At 46.5% G+C, this 26653-nt stretch overlaps 1 long non-coding RNA gene across 2 annotated transcripts; it reads left to right on the plus strand.

The window, feature by feature from the left end:
• Window positions 1-13: 13 nt before the first annotated feature.
• LOC106112707 (uncharacterized) lies at window positions 14-24724 on the plus strand. Of its 2 annotated transcripts, XR_008745589.1 has the most exons (5): window positions 14-1761; window positions 9621-9728; window positions 11595-11707; window positions 23314-23463; window positions 24097-24724. It is a non-coding gene; the product is annotated as an uncharacterized LOC106112707 (long non-coding RNA). The 2 variants fall into 2 exon arrangements; XR_008745590.1 differs by lacking the exons at window positions 23314-23463; window positions 24097-24724 and adding an exon at window positions 12008-12695 and having other exon boundaries at window positions 15-1761.
• Window positions 24725-26653: the final 1929 nt, after the last annotated feature.

The following is a 26653-nucleotide window of genomic DNA, read 5'->3' on the forward strand; positions in this document are numbered from 1 at the left end:
ACGCGCGTGCCGTGAGGCGGGAGGCGAGGAGGCAGGGAGGGGGAGCCAATGGGCGGGCGCAGGCACGGCGTTGCCGTGAGGAAGAGGCAGGCGAGGGGCGGGGCCTCGGGCTGCCCCGCCCCCGCGGCCCCGCCCCTGCGCTCACACGCCGCCGTGCGCCGAACGCGGGCAGGGCTGGGGGGCACGGCGGCCGGTGCCGGGGGTGTCGCTGACGTTAGCGGCGAACCTGCCGCCAGCGGCGCCGCTCGCGGGACAGGGAGAAACGCCCGAAAAAAAAAAAAAAAAAGGGGGGGGGGGGAAGAGGCGGGGGCGGGGGGCCTGTGTGTCAAATGTAGGTTGAGCGAAGTGCCTTATGACCGGGGGCTTGGAAGTCCCTCAGGCGGCAGGGCCGGAGCCGGGCCCGGGCAGCGCCGAGCTCTGAAGGGACCCGGTGCCGCCGTAGCCGCGCCCCCTCGGCGCGGCAGGAGCCGCCCGCCCAGGGCCCCGCCGAGCCGCTGCCCGGCCTGGCGTGCCCCCGGCCGCAGGGCGCTGCCCCTGCCCTTCGGTACCGGCCCGGGTCAGACCCGCAGCCTCTCCGCGCCGGGCAGGGCCGCTGGCAGTGCCTCCCTCCCTCCCAGGGTCCCTCCCGCGGCCGGGGCTGAAGGCGGGCGGAGCCCCGCTCCTACCGGCCCGGCTGCGCATGTGCGCGGGGGCGGTGGGGCCGGCCGGGGGGGGGCGCGGGCCTGCTTCACCGAACAGCGGCGGGCCGAGGGGGTGCCGGCCGGGCTCCGCCGCCGTCGCCGCCGCCCCCTCGCTGGTGAGGAAGCGGCCTTGAGCCGTGCCAGCCGCTGGCCCGCGCCGCAGCGCCCACTGTCCCCTCAGCGTCGGGCGGGTCTCGCACAGTTAGTGCTTGGGCTGTAAACAGGGACGCGCTGCTCGCTCCGGGCCGCGGGGAGCCCTGGTAGCCCCAGGTCCCGCTGCAAGGCAGGCGAGTAAGCGGGGCAGCGGGTGCTGAGGAGATGCCTCCGTGGCGCTGGCCAGGGGGGCTGGCAGGTGTTGGGGGCAAAACATGCCACCTGCGCCCCAGGTGTCACCAAATGAAGGGCCCTTGGGCGTCGCCATGCACCGCCCATGCGTGAGGAGTTTCCTGCAGCGAGCTCACGTTCCGAGCGGATTTCAGTTGCGTTTCTCCTTGCCATCAGGGCTGTAAGGCAGAGGAATGCTGGCATATGGATGCAACTGAAGGGAAAGACGACTGCTATCATAGTGGAAAGTATGGCAAGACATGAATCAGAATGAAAAAGGCAATAGAAATGGGATGCCAGTGATGCTGTAAAAATGTGTCTGGCACATATATCCGTGACCCCTTCGAGTGTGCAGGCAGGAGAGGAAGATGGCAGTACTGTAAAAACATGCAGAGATTTAAAAGAATTGCTAAACTCTAAACAATAGTCAAACCTGCTGAAAAAAGAAACGGTGGAAAGCTGTCAGAAGTGCAGTCAGAGTTACTGCCAGCTTCCCAACCCTTGCCAGCATATTCAGCTGCCTTTCGTCATCTGGATACACAGAAGCCATCTACCAGAATAGCCTCCTCCTGGCATACAGGCTGAACAGGAAGAAGCTCAGCACCTTTCCTGTCCACACCATCCTATTTGTGCTGCTAACTTCGCATCCTTATCTCAGATAGCTGCTGCACAGCTGTTGCCTAAAACTGGTTGGTTTTAACATGAGCAAGTACTTTTATAATAGGCACATTTTAAGCTGTGCTGTGATCACACATTGGTAGGTACATCTTCAGGCCAAAAATGCTGAAGCCTGTAATCAGTCCTGCAGAATAGCACTTAAGCACACGAGTGGTTCCATTGATTTTAATTGAACTATTTGTGTAAGAGCTGTTCAGTGTTTAGGAGGGCTGCAGAATATTGTCCTGTGTGTTTGTTCCTTGGCAAAAGATGTCGGCTACAGTTTCCTTTAAAGAGAATAATGGCAGTTCAGATTGAAATAAGGATTATGCTTTACTCTTCTTAGAGGATTGCGGTAAAACTACGTATACGTCACACCTGATAATTTATTAGCCTGTATTCTGTTGCCTCAGATACGCAAGTGTAATCTGGCTCTTGAACATTGCTGAAACACAGATCGCATTTTACTGCCATTTGGTCCAGGCATCAGGGATAAGACAAAATACAAGGCTATGAAGGAAGGAGCATTGTGATTGTAACTTAAGAGAATTTTATATTGGTTTGGAAAAAGTCTGACTCCATGAATTGCAAGGCAGAAGAGAATTTGGTGCATAGATTGCAACAGTGAAAAGATTACTGTAACATTTTCCACTTGCTGCTTGAACTGTTGAAATTCTGCTGCATGTGGGTGAGACAACAGAGCTTTCACTGTAAACCCATTGAAATCTATGACAGTTTTGCTGTTGACTTAACTGGAAGTAGGTTTAGACACTTTGACATCACTTTCTGTTACGAAATAGCATGCAACCATATATGCATAGGTCTGTGTTGTCCACACAGGAAAGAAGGTTCCCTTTGCCTGACCACATGCATAGGGCACATAGTAAAAAAAATGCAGAGACGTGCAGATAAGTCACCGTTGCTCTCTACTGTAGCCACAGCAATCTAGCAGTACCTCAGCTTTTCAGAGCACCTACATTTCTTTGTATATATGTTTAAATGTATCTTAAATCATTTTGTATATGCGCTGTGGAATCAGTCATGTGTCCAGAGGAGTGCTAGGTGTATAAATGAACCTGGGTGAAAATGGGATATGCTTGTATGAAAGGCCAGGCTTCAGGTATGGATTTACTGAGGCTCTGAAGGCCTGAAGGTTTTTCCACTCCTCCCCACCACAGCATGAACACACACTGTTTGCCTCTAGAAACACATGATTCCAAACAAGCACAGCGCTGTGCAGGGGCAGTGCTTTGTCAGGGTGCGTAGCCCGTGCTGCGCACCCCACCAAGTGCTGCCTTCACCAGACACTCCTAGGCTCTGGGTCCAATCTGACTGCTGGGCTGAAGCTGCCCTCACCCGCCCCTGCACTCCTTGGGACCCAAACCCAGCACCTCTAACCACTCCTGGGGTAAAAGCCATCAGACTCAATGTGATTCCTCTTTCTGCTTTTAAATGTGGACAGAAGTATTTTGAAGACAGTTGTTTTAAGGTGATCAAGCACATTTTCACATTGATATTGTCACTTTCCAGGGCCCTGTGCTTCCACGCTTCCTTGCATGGAAGGGATGCTTTGGGAAGACAAGGGCCACTGAAGCCAGCTGGACTGTGTGCGTGAGTAGGTTTCATGCAGCGCTGTTAAGGTCTGCAAAACAGGGACCAGTGCAATCAAAAAAGCCATCTGATTCTGTTCATGGTGGCTTTCAGCCTCAGAAGTCATAAACTAATAATTTTCTTGAACTATAAGCATGTGTGTAAACACATGCACCTCCCCACACACCACACACCCCCAACCCCACAGAGCCCCTGCAGATGAAATCTGGAGTAAATCCACATGCATTTAGGTAGGTATATGGGTTGGCTCACACCAAACAAGTGCTGACACACATTTACCTGCAGTGGCATCAAAGGAGCTTTCTGTACAGTGTGCAATGATGTGTTAGAGAGTGCCAAGTAGTTTTACCAAGATTATTTCTCCTAGAGTGAATTCAACTGAATCCTTCTCAGGAGGCACAATAAAAACTTTAAAAGACCTAGAATGAATCATTCTGGATCTGTGTTTATTGATGGTAGTGAACCAGGAGGACTAGCTTTGGTGGTGTCAGCGTGTGTGCAGAGGTATAAAATGGGTGTGAAAGAAGATCAACCAAATTACTTTGAGAACTGAAGGACAGGCTTTAAGATATACATGTGCTCAAAGGCTTTGCAGATTTGTGTCTCTAAATAGCTATTTTCTATTTCTATGAGCAAGCAGCAGGAGCAGCTGAGTGCTAAAGAAACAGCTGGCCTTCAATGATAAGGGGTAGCTGTCACTTTATCGCAAAATTTGAAAAACTTTATATTTAGAAGCAGAAGGGAGAACCATCAGCAGCCACACCCCAAAACCTGAAATGTTTGCAGTTTCTTCACTGCCTGCACTTTGTGATTGGTAGTGTTTACGTTTTTAAATGTTAAAACGCCTTTCTTTTCAAAAATCTGTCCTGTGGCATGACATGGCATGTGAGATCAGTGAGACCAGAACTGCTGACTGCCCTGAGCTGTGGTGAGGGCAGAGCTCTAAAGTTGAGGATCCATAATTCAAGGAACTTCATTCACTATTCCCCACATACAGCCTTAAAGAAATAATTAGGCCTTCCATGCTTTTCATGCTTTTCAGATTTGGCTCATTGCAGCTACTACATGTTTCTTTCTTCCATCTTTTAAAATTCCTTACTGTGTCTTATCACTATGTCCAGAAATAACCTTCTTCACTGTTCCTTGGAGTCCACCCCCCTGTTTCCTTGGTTGTTGCAAGGCTTGGGGTAATTAGCAAAGGGTTAGTTGTCTTCCCACATAGGAGGGGATCTGCACTCAGAGCTGGCACTGACGAGTTTCAGCTCTGTCTCAACATCTCAAATCCCATTTAATTTCTCATCTCACCTGTGATTCAGATAATTAACTCTGTTTCCTAGATGTAGAAACCAAAACACCTGAAAGTTGAACAGAAAGAAGTTTCAGAAGTAACAATTTTGTCAGTGCCCAAGCCCAGTTTCAGACACTCTGATTCTATCTGCCCTGCCAAATAAAGTAGGACCAAAACCCATTCTCCATCCCTGATCTCAGATGGCAGATATCACTGCAGCTGCTTGGCCCTGTGTCTCCTTTGGCCTGCTACTGGTGTACATGTGGCTTTTTGTCATTGCTTTATTTTATGTGTAGCTTGCTCTTAGCTGGGGTGGGCTTTTTAAGTTCCAAGGGCCTGAAGACGTGTGGCAGCCTGTCAGAGAGCTGCTTTCAGAGCTTGAAGCTGAGATTATGTGACAGGAAGGTATATGGAGTATTGGGGTTAAGTAGTTGCTGCTACAATGTTGAGGGACTCTAGTGTGGAGGAGTCAGGTCTATGTAGCCTCATCCAGTGTGCCTTCTGGATTGGTCCTCAACCTGTCATGCCCCTCAGTGTAGGCTCAGAGGGCAGTTTGTCCAAGGACCATGACAACAAAGAAACGGTATAGATACTGTGGGGTCCTATGGACCTGAGTGACACCCACACATTTGGGCTGGTGGGCTTTCGATGTGATACTAGCACACCAGTTGTTTACTGCACTGTTTCAATCACTGGCTTTCCCCAAACAATTGAATTTCTCCTGGTTTTGTTTGGGATTTAGTGAGGGTTTATGGAATGCTATGGAACAGACTTGCTTGAAAGTCAAATCTGAAACAAAAATAGTACTCCAAACCGAATGCCAGTCCCTTGTAACGTTCATTTCTTGTTAATTGCTGTATTATGAAAGACGACATTTGTACCTTTACGTCCTTGAGAGTTTGGCTGCAGAGATCTTGAATGTCCCTCTCCGCCAGCGCTGCCCGATCATCAAGACGTGCAGTACCCTGCCGCCAGGCCCTGCAGCCATTTCTGTGATCAGGCATGAAATTATTCTTAACTGGTTCAAGTGAGGCATGGATTGAAAAGCTTGGGAGACACTGATTTTCTCCATCATCCTGCTCTGCCTCAACTCTATTTCACCTATCGTATGCCTGGCAATTTTGGATAGCATCGTCCAAAAAATCTTTTCTGATGCTGCCATGCTCAAAGCACTTTACAAAAGGCAATGGTATCACTGCTTTCATTTTTAGAAGACAAAAAAGAAATGAGACTTAGGGGAAACAACTGACCAGTGTCACTTAGCAAAGGCAGGAGAAGAGCTGGGAGAATAAGTAGGTGTCCCAGTCCCCAGTCTGGCATGTTTGTCATTATGATACACTGCAGAGGAAGGATTTATTATAAGATTTTTCATCTGAATCTCAGACATGTCATGGCCTCATTACATTCCCTCGGTGTAGGAAAGGGACCTTGTGTACATTTGTATTGCATTAAGCTTCCACAAAATACATAGAGTAGTGCAGTGCAAAGAGGCTTTGAAGAAACCATGACTCAGACCCACTTTGTGTTAGCGTGCTTTCGTGGGGCATAGGCATCTGCCTGAGGTCACTGCTTGAATGAGCTGATAAATTAAACATTTCTCCTTTGTCCAATAAAATTTGCAGTCAGGTCTTCCTGTTGGGTAACTTTGCTATAAGCACATCATATAGCATTAAAAGCATATTCTATCTTGCTGTGATCATCTTCTAAGCTGCTTTGATGCTTAGCACCACCATTGCAGTCCAGGACAGAGAGAGAAACAAAGCAGGGCTGTGCACACGTGCTAGCAAACGGAATTGAAACCAGTCTGCCTTTGGCAAATAGAATGTCCACTTTAAGAGGACAGGGAGGCAGCTGGGGGCTTTATGAATAAAATCAGTCAGTGGTAACACAGTCTCAATGGCATCTGTCCTCTGAACATAAAAAAATAACGTTTTCTTACCCAGCTTACCTTCTTCTGTATCTGTGAATCGTGTCTGCTGAGTTTATAGGAAGAAGCTCCAAGGAATTTGTATTGCTCCTTGGTCTGAAAATCCATCTAGATGTGGAAGAATGAGTTCATGCGTCCAATGGTAGAGGCCAATGGAGTAGTTAGCAGCCATTAATTTATACAATATTTATTACAGATGAGGAACCAAGAAAGAGAAAGTTATATTTACAAATTTAAGCATGGAAGATTGCTCACCTGGGTGCTTAGACATCCAAATCAACTGACTTGCAAGCTGATTTTGTAAATCAGATTTTGAGATGAGATGGAAATTAGAGGTGGACTCCTGATGTCTTTTCATACAGCCATTCTCTAGAAGCCAAGCTATGTGCGTACATATAAGGGAGAATAGACTTTGGTTTATCAAAATGGGTATCTATAACACATTTATAGGCCTACAGTAAGTATGTAAGAAAATTGTTGAGTTCTGTTTTCAGTAGGGAAAAATTAATGCCTAATGTGTCTGAGGCAAATCTACTACCAGCCGTAGGATTCTACTTGTGTTAGCTGTGATGGATCCAAGTGAATCTGTGACGGGAAGATCATATGTGCATCCCATATTGTACAGCAATGATAATACTCTGTATTTCTGTAGCATGACCAACTCACGCATTTTAGACTGCTTAGTCCAGATTTGCCAGTTCAGGCCACTAATAGATATTAGTAATCAGGTAAATAAAATGCTGTTCAGTTGAATGAGGAAGGAATCAGTATTGATCCTGAACCTCATACTGCTAGTATAGTTGGGCCAGTATTATCATGGCAGAGATAAGAGAGCTCGTACATCAATACACATGTTTGAGAGAAGATCAAAACAGCCCAGGAGGTAAATAACCTGGACAGTTGCCTGCAGGACCTAAAATTAGAGATCAGCGCAACGGCTTGGCAGGTGAATAGCCAGCAGATGCTGTCTTATCTCTCTATTTGCTCCAGAAGATTGGGTCTGACCCAAAACATGTTGAAATCAATTTGTATCTTCTTTATTTTGATGGGTTATGCACCAGGCTCTAATCAGTTGTGGGCCTAATTAAATGATTTTCCTTATTGCAAGCTAATTACTCCTATGGAGAAATGAAACTGAATGTTAAATGAGCACTCTAGAGGAACTGTATATGTAACGTATGGTTTAGAATAAAAAATTATGGGCTTGATTTCACACTGTCTTACACAGTCTGTTATTCCACATAAAGCAAGTACAATTTCCACTCCCTTTTACTGGTATAAGTATGGAAACCGAGTGAAGAATCAGGCAGAATGACTGTAACAAGCTCTCTTCCTTATGCAAAAAAAAGCTAGTGCAAGCAGGAAATTGTTGGCTTTCAGCATCCAAGAGAGGAAGAAGCAAAGCATTTTAATTGCAGCAGGGAGGACAGATATCAGCAAAATGTTAGAATCATAGAACCATAGAATCATTTCGGTTGGAAAAGACCTTTGAGATCATCAAGTCCAACTGTTAATGCAGGACTGCCAAGCCCACCGCTATACCATGTCCCTAAGCACCACATCTATGTGTTTTTTAAACACCTCCAGGGATGGTGACTCCACCACCTCCCTGGGCAGCCTGTTCCAATGCTTGATCACCCTTTCAGCAAAGAAATGTGTCCCAATATCCAATCTAAACCTCCCCTGGCGCAATTTGAGGCCATTTCCTCTTGTCCTATTGCTTGTTATCTCAAAGAAGAGACCGACCCCCACCTGCCTACAGCCTTCTGCCAGGTAGCTGTAGAGAGCAATAAGGTCCTCCTTAAGTCTCCTCCTCTCCGGACTAACACCCTCCCCCGCCCAGTTCCCCCAGCCACCCCCCATCAGCCTGGTTCCCCAGCCCCTGCCCCAGCCCTGCTGTCCATCTCTGGACACGCTCCGGCACCTCAATGTCCCTCTTGCAGTGAGGGGCCCAAAACTGAACCCAGGATTCCAGGTGTGGCCTCACCAGTGCCAGGTGCAGGGGGACAATCACCTCGTCTGATATTCTGACAGTGAGGACTGGGCTGTGTTACCTGGGGAGCCTTTGGCACCTCCAGCACGAGAAACCTGCAAGAGGGTTGGCTTCAGCCTTGGGCAGGGGATGGAGTACCCAGAGACCTCCTGGACCTCCCTTGCCAGTGCCTATTGGAGTTTTGCACCAATATGGGGGAAAATGCAAGGTACAGGACAAAGACAAATTCAGTGCCGTCACCTTGTGGTGACAGGCCATTTGCTGCTCTTGAACAAATGGCAAAGGAGGTAAAGTAAAAATGTGAAATCTACAGTAATTAATTAGATAATGGGAAATCAATCATGCTAATGAGTATGTAAGTGTTGGCAGACTCTAGCTATCGCTGTGTGGATGATATTGATTTAGCGAATACTTTTTTCATGGATCATGTGTGGGAGGCTGCGTAGGTCTAGCCGACAATGATCGTGTGTGGTGCTTCCCATTAATACTTCCCAGCTAAATCTTCAAGCTGAGTGTTGATTTTGGTGCTTTGCTTGAGGCATTGAATTCCAGCAAAGGGTAGATCTTTGTTCAAGGACCCCAAAACACTTCTGTGATGGTCTGGAGGGGAAAAGGAATGGTGTCAAAAGGCACAACTTGCTGAAAGCAGCCTTGCATACAAAAAAAAAAAAAAAAATCACTCAGGTTGCTCTGTCTGGAGACCAGAATCTAAGATGCTGTAGCACATAGTGGTTAGGACCCAGCCTTGTGGGACATACACAGCACCGTGTTTGCTAAATGTGTTGTCTGCTAAGTGTGGTGTCTGCAAAATGCAGAAATTACAAAGGGCAATCTTCATCCTCAGGCAGATGTTTACCATGCAAGTGTCATGTGGGGTGCCACGTCCTTCATGTTGATGCACCAATTTTAGCACTGGGAGAAAATTTCAGTAACAAGGTACAAGTGAGGTGGAAGAAGCTGGGGGGCGGGACGGAGAATTTGACTTGGTTTATTTGTTTTCCTTCCAGCTTTCCACAGGTCTGGTTTTTTGCCTTGTACTTGGCTCTGTGTCTCTGATCCTGTCTGTCCTGTTTTTGTTCGCCTTCCTTTGTTGCCGATGGTTTCATGCTGTTTCTATTCCTCTCCTTTCGTGTGACACAGATTCTCTGCCTGAGCCACGTCCAAGGTGTGGGACTCCCTGCAGTTACGGCACAGAGACTCAGTGCTGAGGACACAAACTTCCTGCTTTGCTGACAATGTCTGCATTGTGTAAGTGAGTGTATGTTTTACCAGCCCACAGAAAAGAAGTTTCAGGGCATTACTTAATGAATTCCCCTTTTTCTAACTTGTCAGGACACTGGCAGCTCTTCATCTCTTCTTCATTGTTGCTGGGCTCTTGGTATCTATAGGAGACCCCACTAGTCTAGATGATCTACACACAGGGAGAGAGCTTTTTTTTTTTTTTTAATGCGAAGACCTTACAGTCAACATGAAAAAAGTAGACAAAGGTATGAGAAAATTGTTATGACTAAATCTTCCCTATCCAGAGGGAAGTAGAGACATAGAGAAATCCCAGATCTCACTACCAGAAGTAATGAGATACCTATAGTAACTCGAGTCTATTTCAGGGCTTTCACCACAAAATGGTTCTCCTTCTCCCCACAGGGACCAATGTAACGCAAGCATGATTTTCACTTTTGCTTCCCATTCAGATGTGTTAAGGATGGTGGAAGGTAGACCCATATCAGGTGACTGCCATGACAGCACTAGGACAGGGCATTTCACCACTCACTCGTGCACGTGGGAATGTCTAAGTCATACCAAGTCACCCTGTCACCTTTCCGTTTTTGAATTAAATGATGAGGGTTGTTTAAAAGCATTACGTATATTGGCAGTTATCCCGGAGGGTGACATTAGTGGAAGTATAATCCGGTACATAAAAAAGACAGCTGTAATGTTCAGAGGTGCACTGATGAGACTTAAAGCGTTAACTTCTAATGAACATCCATCTGTAGTTTGAAGGCACCTCTGATCTACAGCTGGAAGGGATTGTAATTAACATCCGGACTCCCATGAACTCAGAAAGTCCCTGAAGACAGGTAAACTCTGAATGCTGAGCAACACTATTGCTTACTTCCGAAATGCTATCAGAAACGACTCTATAAATAGGAAAGAATGAAGGCTGACACAACCCATACCAAAGGTGGCTTTTGTCGAGACTCGGGTAGCTGGGACCTGTGCCCAAAGAAGGCTGGGGCAGGACCTTGCGCAAAGCAGCAGATCTTGCACCCAAGGGGAAAGTGTTGGCACTGGGGTGCTTTGGCCCTGCCGTGTGGGTCAGCGGTGGGGGAATCGGTTGTGTCTGGTGGGGGAGAAAATTCCCGGGAGATGGCAGGTTCTTGGTCCACCCCAACTCATTCCACTGTGACTGGCTGAAGACAAAACTGTAAGTCTATCTTGACATCAGGTAGAACCCCCCTATTTTATGACTCACTCTTCTGTTCACAGGCTTGCCTTCGCTTCCCAAATTAAGATAGATGCTTTACACTTGACAGGCAGTATGATGGCTTAATGAAGAGGTCAAAGGTAATACCTCTGCATGACCTCTGCTTTCATTGTCTGTACCTTTGACATCTAGTCAAACACATTAAATTATGCAAAATGCACATATCTGGGCTCTTTGTAGAGTATGTTTATTTTTTAAAAGCTTTGCTTACCTGTGGAGTCTACTATTTATTGTATGATGCTTTTTGCCACTTAGGCACTATGCTTAATCAGATTTGTAAATTAATTCTCTCCTGGGGTTTCTCTTTGTGTTTTCAGAAAGCATAAAAAGTGTTCATGACACACTTCAATACACACACTGCTTACATTAGTCATCCTCTCAGCATAATAGTTTTATGGAGAACACTTTAGGTTAAAAAAAACACAAAACACATTTCCTTTAATCTAATTTCTTTCCCCCACTTTTGATCCCTAGAGTTATGTTACATGTTAGTAAACAGCTACGTGACACGCAAAGGCTGTAATTGTGATTTTTGTTTTTATTTTCTGGAGGAAAAGAGCTACTGTTTACATCTTGAAATATCTATTATTACTTTTGTGATATATTCAACTGAAAACATTTTCATACAGGAACTTTGCCGCCTTCTGACAGCTGGAACGAGGGTTGCAAAAATGAGCGCTGCTGAATTACAGCATGCCTTCCACCTGCTTGCCATTTCCCCAGCTCAGCAGTTCCAGCCCAGGTAGGACCGAAGCTGAATGGGAACGACCAGCCTTGATGGGGAGCACCAAACTCACCACTGTCACTCACACCTACCATGCGTCTTCCTTGTCACAGATGTTCAAAACACCTCCTAGTCAACAAAACACTTCTGTGGCAAACATTGCAATGCAGGAAGGGATTTGAAAATGTTGCTGACATTGGTGAGGAAGAGAAAGTGGTCAGCAAGCACTGCAGTGCCCTTTAGAGAGAGGAGGGCTTTCCAGCAAGAGCCAGGGGATTTCTAGACATGTTTTTGCCCAGACCACTTCTTCTCTTTCAGCCTTCCTTTTTCCATGGATCTGTGCCTGCCTCAGAGCTGTGGGATAACCAGACCTCCAAAGACTTCACGCAGTCTGCACCAGTGCAGGCACTTGCAACTGCAATAAATGTGTGTAACTGACCCTCAGCAAGAAGCTGGAGGGCAGCTATGCCCGTGCTGTTGCTGCCCTGCTTCTGAGTGCAGCAGTCACTGCCCATCCCACTGCTTTTGCCATGGCTGGCAGGGCGCGTTTGTGTTCCTGGGACACCTGGAGGGGCTGAGCTCATCCCACCAGAGCAGCTGCTCTTTCCTCTTCCTCCTGGTTTCACATGTTTGCTTGCAAATATTCTCCTCCTTGCCAGTTGGTTCACAGCACGTGAGATAATCCCTTCCACATTTTGGGGAATGGAAAAGGCATCCAAAGAAACACACCTGCAGGGTGGGGTGGGCTGGTGGCGAGTGGAGCCTGTCACAGGGTCCCTCTCCCCACCCCTGCTAGCAGGCAATGCTGCAGCTCATGGTAACAGTGCTTATGGAGCCTCTTTTTTCCCCAATTCCCATAACACAAAAGCCTGTACATGTCTTTAGTTTCTCTTTTGCTCTTTAATTGCTCAAACGTCTGTATTTTTACCTTTCCCATGTGTGTGACATGGAGGAAGGAGGATTCCCCAATTCTGGCGAGTTCTGGGAAAAAGTGCCACAATTTTCGGCCAGATGCCAAGAAACCCTTGTCATTCACAGGCACAGCCCGCATTCGTTTCCTTAGCAGCTCCTTTGTTTGCGAGCACATCGTCAAGGTCACAGGGAAAGGAGAGGTTCATCAGGCACTGTTGGCCAGGCTTGCAAGCAGCTTTGAATTTGGGGACAAAATCATAAACCATGGAAGACTGATTCTGGCAGCGGAGCATGGGCAGGACTTTCTCTCTGCTGCCTGTGCTGCTGCCATTACATCAGACTGCTCGTGTCCTGTAGGTTAGTACGGTTTCCATTTCATATGTGGGGGAAAAAAGTGCTAAAATAGCAGTTTGAAAGGCAGGACCATGGTGAGGACCTGAATACCTTCCTCCTGAGAAGTACCCTTGGCCTGGCAGAGCCGTGCTGCCTGTGGGGTGGCTGCACCAGTTTGTCCTGGATGAGGACCTGCTGCCTGCCCAGTCCCAGCTCGGCCCCAGCCTCCCTCTCCATCCCACGCAGGGAGCAGAACGTGCGGGTGGTGTCTCTGTGGCTTTCCAGTCCCTGCTTGATCCAAGAGGATGTTTGTTTCCTGCAAAGGAAAACACAGTTGGATGTCATGCTAGAGGGAAAAAAACCAGATATACACGGGGCCAAGCTGGGATCTTTTACGAGTGTATGCAGGGGTTTCATCAGGGCTTAACCTGGCTCATCAAACCAAATGCTAATTTTGTCCATCACTAGTGAACAAGCTCAGGGATCAAACACAGGGGCAAGAAGCTGCTCAGTTTGCTCACGACGTGGTGTGTCACGACGTGGTGTGTCACGACGTGGTGTGTCACGTGAGGCAGTCCCAGCTGGATTGAGTGTCAGTTACCCTGTGATGAAAATGGAGTGCTGACACTGACCATGTAGAGCTCAGGGAATGGAAAAATGTGATATTAATTCTAGGGATACTACACAGTCCTAGTGATCTGCCACTGAGTGGTGCCACATGGCTTCACTGCGTGATGCTCGTCCGGCACATTTGTCGCTCCAATGAAACTTTGCTCCTCCAAAATACCACATACACTGAAGTGGTACAGCTCGTCCTATATGGCTGTGAGAACTGGAAATTCATGGTAGCATGAGGTTGATCACAGAGATGTGGTTTTTAGGTGGGGAGGGACTTACCATCCCCTCCTGATGGTGGCCTTGGGAGTGACATAGAGAATTGTGCACCAGAGCATCTCGACTCCACTGGGCTCATGAATCCTCCTGTTGTCACTTGCTGTACCTGTATCTATTGCAGAGTGGCTAATAGTGCCCATTTCGGCCTGAGATCGTTCCATTGCCTTTTGCTTTCCCCTTACAATATTACAAATAGCAAACATTTTTGGCCGTGTACTTTTTTTTTTAATTGAAATATTTCTCATTAAAAAAGCTTTCTAAGTCTGGTTACTGTTTTCCCTTACTGGGAATATTCATTCAGCAATTACCTTTGCCAAAGATGATGTAGTGCAAGCAGGTGTTACAGCCTTACTTTCAGCGGTATGGAAAATACATTTCATTTCTGACAGCGATCCTGCTGCTTCAGTGGAAGGCTACCCCATGCAGAGATAGGCTGGTTAGATCAAACTGTACTAATTGCAGAGTGATTTGGAAATCTGTTCCACTTGCAAACAGAATGAATCCAACACTTTGTAACATTGAATCAACAAAGGTCACATTTCATAAATATTACAGAGCAATTTTCATAGATAATGCAGCAGGCTAGTTAATGATTAGAGCAGTAATCTCCTGACGTAAAGCCACGATGAATAAAGGACGTATTTTTACTGCTTCTGTTATTATTTCCTCAGGGATCTTAACCAAAGGCAGAAGAAATTATTAGGGTCTTTGAAATCTACCCCATCAAACTATAGCTGTTCTTCCCAATGGCTTTTGGGTTAGAAACTAGAAAATTTAAGAGATTTTAGAATATCTGTCAGATTCTTGATGGGAAAGTAAGTGTGTTGGTTTCAATCCAGTTCTACTGGATTCTGTGATTAAAAGAACAGCCTCGATAACTGGTGGGAATTGGCAGAGCTCAGGCTAAGCAGGGATGCAATTCCCCCTCTTGTTCCAGCTGCTGGACCTGCTGGATCAGGGCAGAAAATTTTGGTAAAGATCTAGTTCTGCTCCTAGGACTGACCCCCGAGACAGGCACCTCGCCTGAGACGGGGTCTGGCACCATTTCTGAGATGGAAAGGTATCCGAGCTACCTGAGCAGTGATTTTGTAGTCTGTGGGATTAGCCCTGCAGGGAGGCAGTATTGTACATACTATATCTAAGAGAAGGTGTTGGAATGAATCCTGACATTACTCAGAGGCGTAAAACCAGAAATCTTGGGCCCATGTACAGACAGAGGACTTAAAACCAGAGGATGCAATTTCCCAGGATTTAATTAGGCATGTTTTATATCCAATAACTGCGCACACATAGACAATCCATATTTCTCAGTAGGGTTTTATCTGCTGTGAGCCATTTGTGTCTGGATTTGATGGGCTAGACAATCCTGATATAAAACTGTGGGACAACTGTGATCCAACAGTGCTTATGGGTGGAGGGCTTGGGAATCAGCAAAATTCCAGCAGGCATTTTATATACCCTTTCTCCAGAAGAAACCCCCAGGGGATGGAAAGTGACCAGTGTCACTCTGTAATGCATTATTGAGAGAAACAAAATGTAAAGCCCATTATGGAACATGCAACAATTTCCAGGCACTTGAATCAAGGGGTGGAATCAGTTACATCTCCATTTGGGAAAACTGATGAGATGAAACGTGAATTGTCCACACATGACACCTTTTGGACATTTCAGGGTTTAATTTTCAATTTTTAGATGCTCATGCTTTGAGACTGTTCAGAACCTAGATCTCAAAATGTAATTCCTTGAAAATCTAATGCAATTCAGGTGAAAAAAAAAAAAACGAAACCAGCAAAATCCAAACATTCATGCAAGCAGCAGCCCAACTAAACATAGCACAACCCGAATTGCGAAAACCAGCCCAAAGCGGCATCAACACCAGAATCAGCAGAAACTTGGAAGGCTTTTCCCACAGCCTGACACGGGGGACCCCGACAGGCAGAGGTTCGCAGGGTCACTGCTCCCTGCTGGGCTCACCCTGCCTGCAGCCAGTGCTTTCTCCAGCCCTGCCTCCATCCCAGCTGGAATGGGCTGGAGAAAAATAACTGGAAGTTTCTTGTCAGAGCAGATGCGTGGCACAGCCAGTTGACAAACGAGTGAAAGAAAACAAAATATCACACTGTCGTTTAAAAATAGCTTCCGTAAAAATACCACGGGCAGTGCTTTTACCAGGCAGAGATTGGCGACTGATTCAGGAGGGTTATCAGCATACCTGGCGCTGGATAAAACCCGATCTCTTTGCGAGGCATTCTTCCTTGGTCAGACAGATTGTGGGACTGCGGTGAATGCCTAAGAAACTCTAGAAGTTTTCTGATAATGCAGCAGTCTGAAACAAGGGGTTTCTGCTCCTCACCTGCAATGCAACTTTAGAAAAGCTCCATGTGGTCTGACACTGCAAAGTGGCATTCTTGGAGTTTGGTGAGAGCGGGCAGTTAGCAGGCAGCAGAGCAGGGTGTAGATGTTATTCCTCTCCCGTACCCATTCCCTGTTCGTGTCAAATGCAAGCTGGCTTGGTCCTCGGACAAAGTGGGGTAAGCAACCCTGTGCAAGGGTGATCCTATCCTGTAAATTAGAAGTAAAAGCACTTGTAAAGGCTAGGCACCATTAAAGAGGTTTGGAGACTTCCGTAAGTGATGTCTGTGCCTTGTAGTCACTCCCTGAAGTGATATATTTTGATCACAGACTTTACCATGCAATTTTGGGAAGTTGATCCATTGAGTGTTCTTGCGGGGTCATCAGTGTCATTTTTAAAGCACAGCATACGTGTGCAACGGTTTTCCAATAGCAAAGTTCAAATTGCATGACCCAAGATTTAGAATCATTGTGACTTTTAACATTCCTTCTGGTCTTCAGCCTCTTAATTCTGCTTATACAATGAATTCAGGTGTTAAAATGAATGTATTCATTTTATTTTGCTCTGTTTATTATAAAGTGCTTAAAGCATCATTTAGTTTGCAGCTGTTATTTGGATCTATTTGCATTATTCCAATTATTTCACCCAATAGGGGAATTAATATTCACTAGCTGAACAAAATTGAGCAATGAACCAAAAAACACCAATTTGATTAAGGGACTCTTGAACATATTTCAAGACAAAAGGAGAAATGGATGGAAAGAGAGAAAGAGCACATCCCAAGCTCTTCTGTGATGGCATCATTTGTTGGTTCACTGCAGTCCCCTAAGACCTACTTTGACCCATCAGTCACCTAAAACTTCATAGCTGGAGACACTGCTGAAATCCAGAGGCTTGAAGCTCTGTCAGTACTGAAAAAAAGTATGTTAGAAGTAAAGCGACTGGACAAGTAGCTTTGCTAGAGCAAGTGCCATTCTCATGACCCTAAGATTAAAGATCTTTCCTGTTTTTATGTAGTATATCCTGCCTGTTTTTTACACGTGACTGCATTAGCAAAGCACATAGTGATGAAAATACGTGCAAAAACATAAAAAGAGACAAATCAGGCAACACAGTGACCTATCCCAAAGCAGGGAAACCCCAAGCTGGGGCTGCCCTCGCAGCCGACACCTACCCACAACCGTGTGTGTCCTCTGATGGTCGGTTCACATCATGTACAGCGCACTCTGAAGGACAGAGTCCCTGCCTCCCCACTCAGGATTCAGGACACAGGATCTGCTGGCTTGCCAAAGCTTCACAAAGTGGCCGCTTGGCTGGGAACACCCTGAGAGCACGGCAGCGCCCTGCTCCTGGGGTACAGCTGCTTACAGTCGTGTTGTGCAGCAAGTAGGGGGAGGCAGGAGCCCCGTTTTGGGTCTCCTTTGTAGGAGCACACATCTGCACGAGGCCATCTTGCACCTTTCCCTTTCACTCCCTGTGCCCCATCCCCAGCATCCCACCCATGCAGCATTCCCACTGCTCCTGCTCTTCTAGGCTTTCTTCAAAACGCTTCCTTGGGCGATTCTCTAACCTCTAGGGAGAGCTGCATGTCAGAGATTTCCCTTCCTGCACAATGTCCATTCCCTGGTGGGATCCACATGGGTCACTTCTGGGGACAGTGACAGATCCATCACACCACTGGGTTTCCTGCTGTCCCATCTCGAGGCCAATTTAATCATAAGGGGCTATTTGGGATTGTTTTTTTACTGAAGGAATGAGTTACTGTTCTTCAAGCTGAGGGGACAGCAAGTGACACTCAAGACCTTTCACTCCCAGATCTGTTGTTGCTGCTCCTGGTACGGCCTGGAAGGGAAACCAGCTGCCCCCAGCTCACCCAGTAACCATGAACAGCAAAGGTGGGAAACTAAAACTTCCGCAGCACAGCCTGTTGCCACATCTACTCAGCCTGGACCAGTGACTGACCATTTGCCGCCAGCATCCCCCACAGGAAGGATAATAATGCATGTTGTCAAAAGGCCTTTTAGCAATATCAGGATACGCTGTCCCAAGGGGAGGAGGCTACGTACCAAGCCTTAAGCTGTTCCAGGCTTCAGAGAACAGCAGTCAGCAAAATAAATGTGGCTGCACTGGGACGCGTTGTTTTCAAAGCCCTGTGTGACAGCACCAAGTGGCATCAATCAGAATAACCTGTCACAGACCGTGTGCCTCCATGGCCATTTCTCCATCCCAGCTCAGACTCTCTGAGGCAGTGGTTGCACTAGAAAGAAGGCAAAGAAGTAGTAACGCAGGAGATGGGGAGATGGCAAAAAAGCACTGATGCTGGAAAACACCATTAAAATGCATCCCACTAGAAAGCTGTGCCGAGGCTGTGTTACGGCAGGAACACGAGGGGCTGTCCTGCTTCCTGAGACCCCAGAACAGGCTCCGAGAGCTGCTTTCTTTAGCATCAATTTCAGAGCCAACATTTTGGCTTTTCTGTATGAAGAAGTGGAGAACTTTGCCCTGATGTGCACCTCCTGCAGTCCCAGGGTGTCCAATCTTCCTCTAAAATAGTCTGCAGGATTTAGAGCAGCTTTTAGTTAAAGCTCAGCCCGTCCCCAGGGAACCCGTGGAGCGAGGCCAGTGGCACATCCTCCTGGAAGCAGGACACTCCCTGCTGCTAAATACTTCACATTCCTGCCAGACACCAATCAAGACTCAAAGACGAACTGGAAACCTGACCAGGAGGTTACTCAGTTACATTTGCCTTGGGGAACGTTTCTGACTAGCAGCAAGTAAAGTCAAAACCTCAGTCCAGACCTCACCTCCAGATCCAAGCTGTATCCTGACCAGCCTCAACAGCCTAAATGTGGGGTGTCACAACCTGGGATCTCTGCCCGCTTTGGACACTTACCCTTTTGCTTGATATCCCAGGTGTTGAGCTATTGCCACCTGTGGTATTTGAAGACACTTTCACTAATTTATCATCTCCAGGCTTCTGTCGTGGTGCTGTCGTTCTCTCAGAAGGTTTCTGCCTGTCTTTGTTTAAGGAACTCATTGCAAGACACGTCTCATCAGGGTTGTCTTAAAAGATAGGCAGGTGTTGATGTCTTTTCACCTTCCAGTTTGGGTGAAGTCAACATGCTCATTCTCCTTCAGTGTGTGAGCGGGTGAGGAGAGAAAAACAGCTTGGCTTGGGCTTACCACCACTGAATGGCTTCTAGGCACTGTGCTATGATAACTAAACAACCCTGCCCACATCCTATGGGGCTAATAAGTATTTTCCATATATGAAATCAAGATACTAAGAGTAGATTTTGTAGAGTGAAGTGCCAACATGTCCTACTGAGAACAAAAGAGTTTGCTGAAAAATCAAGCCAAAAGTAATGTGTCCATGAAAATGAGGTTCAGTATGGGCTGGGATTGGGGTGCCAGAGCTTGTAGCTGCTACCCCAGTCCCGCTGCTCTAGCACTTGGGGGTCAGCGGCTGAGATTAACTTTATTTTTGGAAGGAAGAACTCCTGTTCTTAGCTGTACTCGAGCATCAGGAAAACTGCTTCATAAATTTATTTTGTTTTCCCCGTCTCGCTCCTCATTGACTTGTTCCCACACTTTTTGGCAGCCTCTAGCACCAGACCAATGTGCTGCTTCTGTGCAGAGATAACCTTGTGTGAGAGAAGCTTAGGCAGAAGGAATAACAAAAATCCAAGATCCACATTTTAAGAATTATTGAAATAGTTTCTGGTATCACTTATTTCTTAGGACAAGAAATTTTTGTATATATCAAAACCAAAAGAAAACCCTGAGGTGTTGAATTTCCCCTTTCTATCATCATAGTTATTAAAAAGGAGGTACCACTTGCCATCTGCTTGTGATGACACTACACCCAGGTGGTCTTTCCACCTGTCCCTGAGTTTGTCCTGGGGTGCTGCTGTGCTTTGCTCATTACTGCTAATGTTGCCCTTCTGCCAGGTTAGGGGAAGATGCAGCAACCCAAAGTTTTTCAAATCCAGGTTTCAGGAAGAAATGAGAGACATGTATCTGTCCAGTCTGTTGGGGGAAAGAATGAAGAATAAATTGTTCTAGTGACATGCAGTTGCTGGCTATTAATTCCTTTGAGGATTTTGTATTGCTTCCGAAGCAAGTATAAGATTAACTGTTGGAGTAACGGAGTAGTATAGGATACAGATCTAGGGGTTCTTGTAACGGAGATGTTATTCACTTAACCAATGCAAAGCAAAACTACTTACAGCTGTAATTTTGTGTTTGCGTGCTCACCATGATGTCTAGCTGCCCAGTAGCCCCCCAGTACAACCTGAGAAGGCAGGGATGCTGCTTTTGTGGGCCAATCCCCCAGCCCCCCCCCCCCCCCCCGCCCCATACCCCCCCCTACTTGAGCAGGTGCCTTGTGAGAGTATCAGCCCTTTTGGTGCAATCACTTGTCAACATGCAGAGGTGAGCAGAGCAAAAAGCAGCCCGGCTGTGAGAAGGCAAGTGGAAAATAGGTCTCAAGTCACCTGAAACCTTCCTGGTGATTCACCCAGCTGCAGGGGCTGCCCAGCCCAGCTGCACCAGTCAGCGGTGGTGCTTGGAAGAAATGCTGCTGCCGTAAGAATGCCACTATTTTGTAAAAGCATTTTCGGGACCTTCCAGTGCCAGATATCCAGACGTGCTAATGCAAAATGCATTAACCCAAGCAGCAGGAGCTCCGGGGCTGCTGGCGCCACTGAGTTCCACTCATTTCATCTTTATTATAAATACTGCATTGTTGTCTCATTCTTTTCTCTCATCCTCTCTTTAGAAAAGAATTATAAGGCTCTAGTCGACTGGTCCCTTTGACTTAATACAGTTGTTAAACCACAGGCAGTAAATACCTCTTTCAATTGTTTAAGGCGGATGTATTTATTTCATTGGAACAACTGAATTAAATCTCTATGAGCTAAAGAATCCCCCCTTGCACGGCAGCTCTGCTTGTCTACCTCTGAGCTGAATGCAAAAGCAACTCCTCAACCTGCCGTATGAAATCAGCCCACCTTCAGGCTTGGTCCCCACCTCAGCTTAGCTTTTGTGGTTCAAGAAATATTCCAGCCCCAAAAATATAAACAGTGTTCTTTCACCAGGCGTATCTCAGCTGACAAATGCTAATTGTTATGCAAACTATCCCGAAGATGAGCTCTTCTCCCAGGACTGAAGGGCAGCCCCCTCCCAAATGGAAGGGCAGCTGTTCAAACAGTGCGGGATGCTCTGCCCGGCTGCTGGAGCAGGGGGAATGCCGAGCAGTGGGCGCTGAGCTGGAGCTGTGCCATACCACCACGGTTAACACCCCCACTTTTGTGGAAAAAAACCTCTGCGACACAGCTGGAGAACTTTCACCGACCTCATGCCATCAGGAAAACAATTCTGTTTCAGCAGAAACCAGATATAAAAATTGTTTCTTCGGGCTCATGCAGTCGGACGCTTCCCCCCTGCAACTGGGGGAAATTAATTCCGGTCGTTGGGGAAGGATTGGGGTGGGAGAGCGATGCTCTGCCAGCCCAGAGGATTTGGCAGGCACCAGGGATGGTGAAAATGCCATGCGAGCCTTGTTCTTACCTGGAGGCGGGTCAGTGCTCAGGGCGGGTGATGCTGCTGGGCCGTGGCTCCCACTGGAGTCCCATGGGGAGCTGGCACCCAGCTCCCCTTGCTTGGGAAAGGCACGTTTGTGCTCGATTGATGCTGCTTATAGCTCAACTGTAGGCAGCAGCTCAAGGGAAATTTGAACATGCCATCAGCGCATTTTTCCTTCCAGTCCTGTTTAGTTGCTGCTCTTTCCCTGCTCAGCAGCTCTCGGTGCAGGGCTGGGCTCCCAGCGCAGGGTCCTTGGCATCGCTCTGAAGCATGGGAGTCACCCCAGAGGGGCAGAGCAACTCACCATGGTGGCTTGTAAAAACCATCCTGATGGGGCCAGTGGGAATCTGCGTAAGTCTTGTTCTTTGCCTGCACTTGCTCAGCCCTCAGAGAGCACAGCCTTGGCGAGAAGGAGGTGGCTTAGTGGTGCAGGACAGCTCCAGGAGAGCAGCTCCCACTTTCTGATCTTATACTGACTCTGTCAGACCACGCTGGCTGCAGACAAAATTTACATTTCAAGCCCTGTATGAGACATGCATAGAGACCACTGGTGGGTGTTGCTGAATTCTATCTGTATCAGCCACGTCATTGATCTTCCGGGGTGAAAACCACCTTTCTTGCCATCAGAAAACATGGAAAAATGTGTCTTTCCTGGAGGTGACCTAGGATGATTTAAAGGGGTGGCTGTGCTTCTTGATGAACACACAGAGAGCTACTTCTGTATGTGGTCGTGCTGAATTTCTGAGCACTGGGTTTAACCAGGGCTTCATGCCATCCTTTTAATCCTTGAAACTGGTTTTGGAGGTCTTTATGTTTGGGTTTGGGTTGCTTTTTTCATTTTTAAGACAGCCTTGTGTTACTGCAGCAGGGAACTTTGGGGTGTTTTGATTTTGTTTTGGTTTTTTAAATAAAGTGCTTTATCCCACCTATACCTGCGTAGTGTTCACCTGTATAAGAAGGACATCATCAGTCTTAGTGCATTTTGAGATGAAAATACATAGAAAGGGAGAATGGAGGAAGGACTACAATTTGAAGATTCAGGCAATGAGGAAAAGTTTTCAATGATTCTTACATTCTTGACATTTAATAGCAACATTTTCATTGATTTCAGTAGCAGCAGGCCTATAGTATACTTAAAAAGGAAAAAAAAAATGGCATTTGACCCAACAAATGTGTTCCAACCTCACATCTCCTTCCCTGCTTTTGCATCAGTTCCCAGTATCTGACTGAGCAAACCAGCCATGTGCTATCTCCATGCTCCACTTTCCCCTTCAACAGCTCTGTCTGGCAACTTATTTTACACAATATGGTAAAACTGCCTCCCCAAAGGGCCACAGAGGCATGGATTCGGTTGCCAGGGAAGGCCACTGATTCCTCTCAGCAAGGGCACTTGGCTCAGCTCACGGTGTCCCTGGTTGTTTTCGTCTGAGACTGAGCTGATAAGGGGATTTCCTTTCAAGTGGAAAAGCATAAACTGTATTTATATGCAGATAATTTCGTATTTGTTGGGTTTAGCATAACAGGGTGAATTTCTGGCCTGTCTCTCCAGCACTTTCTGACCACATGAAACATATTCACAATTGTCTGGGTGGGAGATGTTTTGCCAGAAGCTGGAGAGATGCCACAGTACAGCTGGCTGTGGAAGTCAGAGGTAGAAAGACATGACCCGTCACCTTCACTCTGATTCTTCTATAAGGAGGTAACGTAGACCACAACACCTGCCTAGCATTTGCTAACATGTTTGTTACAGGTCCTTATGCCACTGCCCCATCATTTTATCTGGGTAAACTATATATATTTTAATCAAAAGTTTTGAAAAAGAAACCCTTGAAGCATAGCTAATGCCTTCTGAGCCACCTGCAGGACTTAGTCATTTTGCAGGCAAGTAGGACCAGGTTCAGCTGAGGAGCAGGAGAGACTGAATTACATATGTAGCAGAGGAAGGATTTGCTGGAAAAGCTGGTAGAAGATTATCAAACTATGCACACCCAGGAGGAGGGAAATATCAAACCAGCAGTAATTCATGTACATCTGGGAAACCTACCCCATTCCTCACTGCAGGGGTTTCAAGGTTCACAGCAAACTGATAATTATTAGTCTTTTCTGTACCACTTTACAGTTGCAAAGCACCTCAGGATCCCTCCCTGCAGGAATTCTTCATTTTTATTATTTTATCTGGGGGTTTTATATTGCAATCACTTTAGTGACTCCCATGGGAGTATGCTTTTGAGGTTTAAAGATTAAGCTTTTTTAAAATGCATATTCTTCTAATGTTATACATCTGGTTTTCTTTAAAAGTAATGTTACTCATTTTAGAAATCTTTATTTACAGGGTCCTTTATAACAGGTCCATCTAACTCTTAGGCTGTGGATGTTACGAGCAGCTCCACCTGAGCCACAGTGCTTTCAAACCTCTGGACTCTTCCAGTTTCACCCTCCTAGGAACTCTTGTGTGACGGATCAACGTACATGAAGGTTTTGCAGAGGAACTTCTTAAAGTCACCTTTGCTTTATGCTCATAAAGTCCAACAAATAATAAAAACATTTCTGAAAACCAATAAATACCTAAATGCCTTTCCCTTTCCGGGAGTACTTACTGCTTCTTGAGTCCTTAGGGGTTTGGACCGGTGTCTTTCAAGAAATGGCATGTAGCTGTGGCTCACCTGCCTCCACGCAGTCTTCTGGTTGTAGACAAAGTTTTTTCATTTTGGGGGTGCTGTTTGCCCCCCTCTACAGTAGGATCTGATACCTTTATTTCTCTCAGCTTTGAGATTTTCGGTTCTTTTTTTCCAAGCAGAAGAGACACATGAAAAGCCAAGTGCTCAGAGGACAGTGCTGATGGTCCTTGATGCCTTGAGCTGGAGCTGAGATCATTCTTCTGCTGTGAAACATCCATTAATCAGCATTGAAAGTTAAAATTAATGTAAGCAGAGTTGAGATTTCAAATTGAATTTCTGCAGACATAGGCAGGTCCCCCAGGCCATGTGTGTGTGTACATGTAACAAACACATGCATATGTACTTGTCTATGTCTGCATGTATACATACACACAAGCGTGAATGAAAAAAAAAAATATATATGCTGCATTATATATATATATTATATATATGCAGGAAGAAAGGTAAGCATCAATCAATATAGAAAGCAATATCAGAAAAAATTCAGTTACCATCACAGAAGATACCATTTTCCTAGTCCTGCCCGCTAGAACTGCGTCACCCTAACCGCACTACGCTCACATCACCTAAGAATTTAAATGGTGCAAAATAGCAGCATTTTTTAAGCTTTTGGTTTTCAAGGGAACCTTTCTGCTTTAGAGTTTCTCAGCTTGAGAAGGTGCTAAGCTGCACAGTGGATTCCTGTACCTTGTGCAACCATGAAAATTACAGTCCAGCTCAAAATACAGCTTCCATCTTTTACTTAACCATATCCTGATGTGAGATGATACAATATTGAGAAACACTTCAAACTACAGTAGTAGTAACACAAATCTTTTGTGTTTTCATTAATTGGAATGAATCCCTGAGGACTCAAGAGAACTCAACAGAAGTCTGCGTATGCAAAAAGAGAGGCTGGTTATGGTAGGCAAGGTTGGAGGTATGTGTATAGTCGACATGCCCATTAGCACAGTGAGTAGACAAACACCACCAGCATGATGGGGATTTTGGTGAGGGACCCTTCCCTCCTGTCTGTACCAGAGACAGAAGGATAACAACCATCACCATTTGTGAGATCTCAGTTGGAGGGATGTAAAGACATCAATGCTCCATCTATTCGAGGCTGCATACAGACCCTAACTGAGCTGCAGCAGATACTCAAGTTTTCACCTGTAACATGTAAGATCACCAACTGAAAGTCAAATGTTTTGTGCCAGGTAAATGTTTCTTGTCCCTTTCTGCTGGCAGTGAAAAGTTCCTTTGCAGAGAGGAGCAGGCATGTCCTAATGGTGAGAGCTGCCTTGTGCGAATGCCATAAGCAGCTGCAGACAAGCTTGGATACAGAGATCTGCACAGGGACAGCAGCAAAGGGAGGTGGCATTCCACAGAGCTCTTTGAAACAGGCAGTGGAAATCCCAGTCACAGGACCAAGGTGGCCACTTTCAGGCAATCAGACCAAGTACAGAAGCAGAAACAGCTCCAGCCACAGCCTTTGACACCTTCCTTTTAGAGGACGGCAGGCTGGACTTTTCTGCGCTGCCATCTGCAGTAAACGTGTTTCTTTCCAAATATCTCCAGTCCAAGAAACCAGTCTACGAGATGCCAGCGCTCATCTTCCCTGGGAGGCAGATCAGTCAGGGTGTCAATTAAAAGCACTTGCTGAAGGTGAGCTGTGTATAAATTAATCTAATAGGAAAGCTCCGTAGGTCAGCAGCTTCCTGCCAGGGATGGGGGAATGTCACAGCACATTGCTTGTTGCTATTGCACACGCTGGTAATGCTGTCTGTCGTCACCTGGAGGCCATGTCCCTGGATATGTTAATGACACCTTTGCCTGCAGCCTGCACGGTGCTGTGGTTTGTCAAGTTAGAGATGAAGGTTTGTTTCTGTAGTGACCAAAGATCTTGTGCTACTGAAATGCCCATGTGGGCACATCTTACTAGCATCCTGGATGGCTGTCTCCATGCTTGGGAAGCATCTGCTCATACACCAGAAAAGCAATTGTCACGCGCCCAAGAGGTTGTCTTGCATGCAACCAATTGTCACGCAACCAATGGGTTGCTCTATAGACAGTACTATATGGAACCAAGATGACAAGCGGAGAAGGTGCAGTCTAAAAAGGGGCATCACCAAGATGCAAACCACTGGAGATCCTCACAGACATCAGCAGGATTTGCCAGTAGATGTTGCTAAACCTCCAGGGGTGAGTGGGTCCTGCATGCTCTGCAATCTG

Source organism: Falco peregrinus, chromosome 2 (assembly GCF_023634155.1).
Source record: "Falco peregrinus isolate bFalPer1 chromosome 2, bFalPer1.pri, whole genome shotgun sequence".
NCBI classification, from domain to species: Eukaryota; Metazoa; Chordata; class Aves; order Falconiformes; family Falconidae; genus Falco; species Falco peregrinus.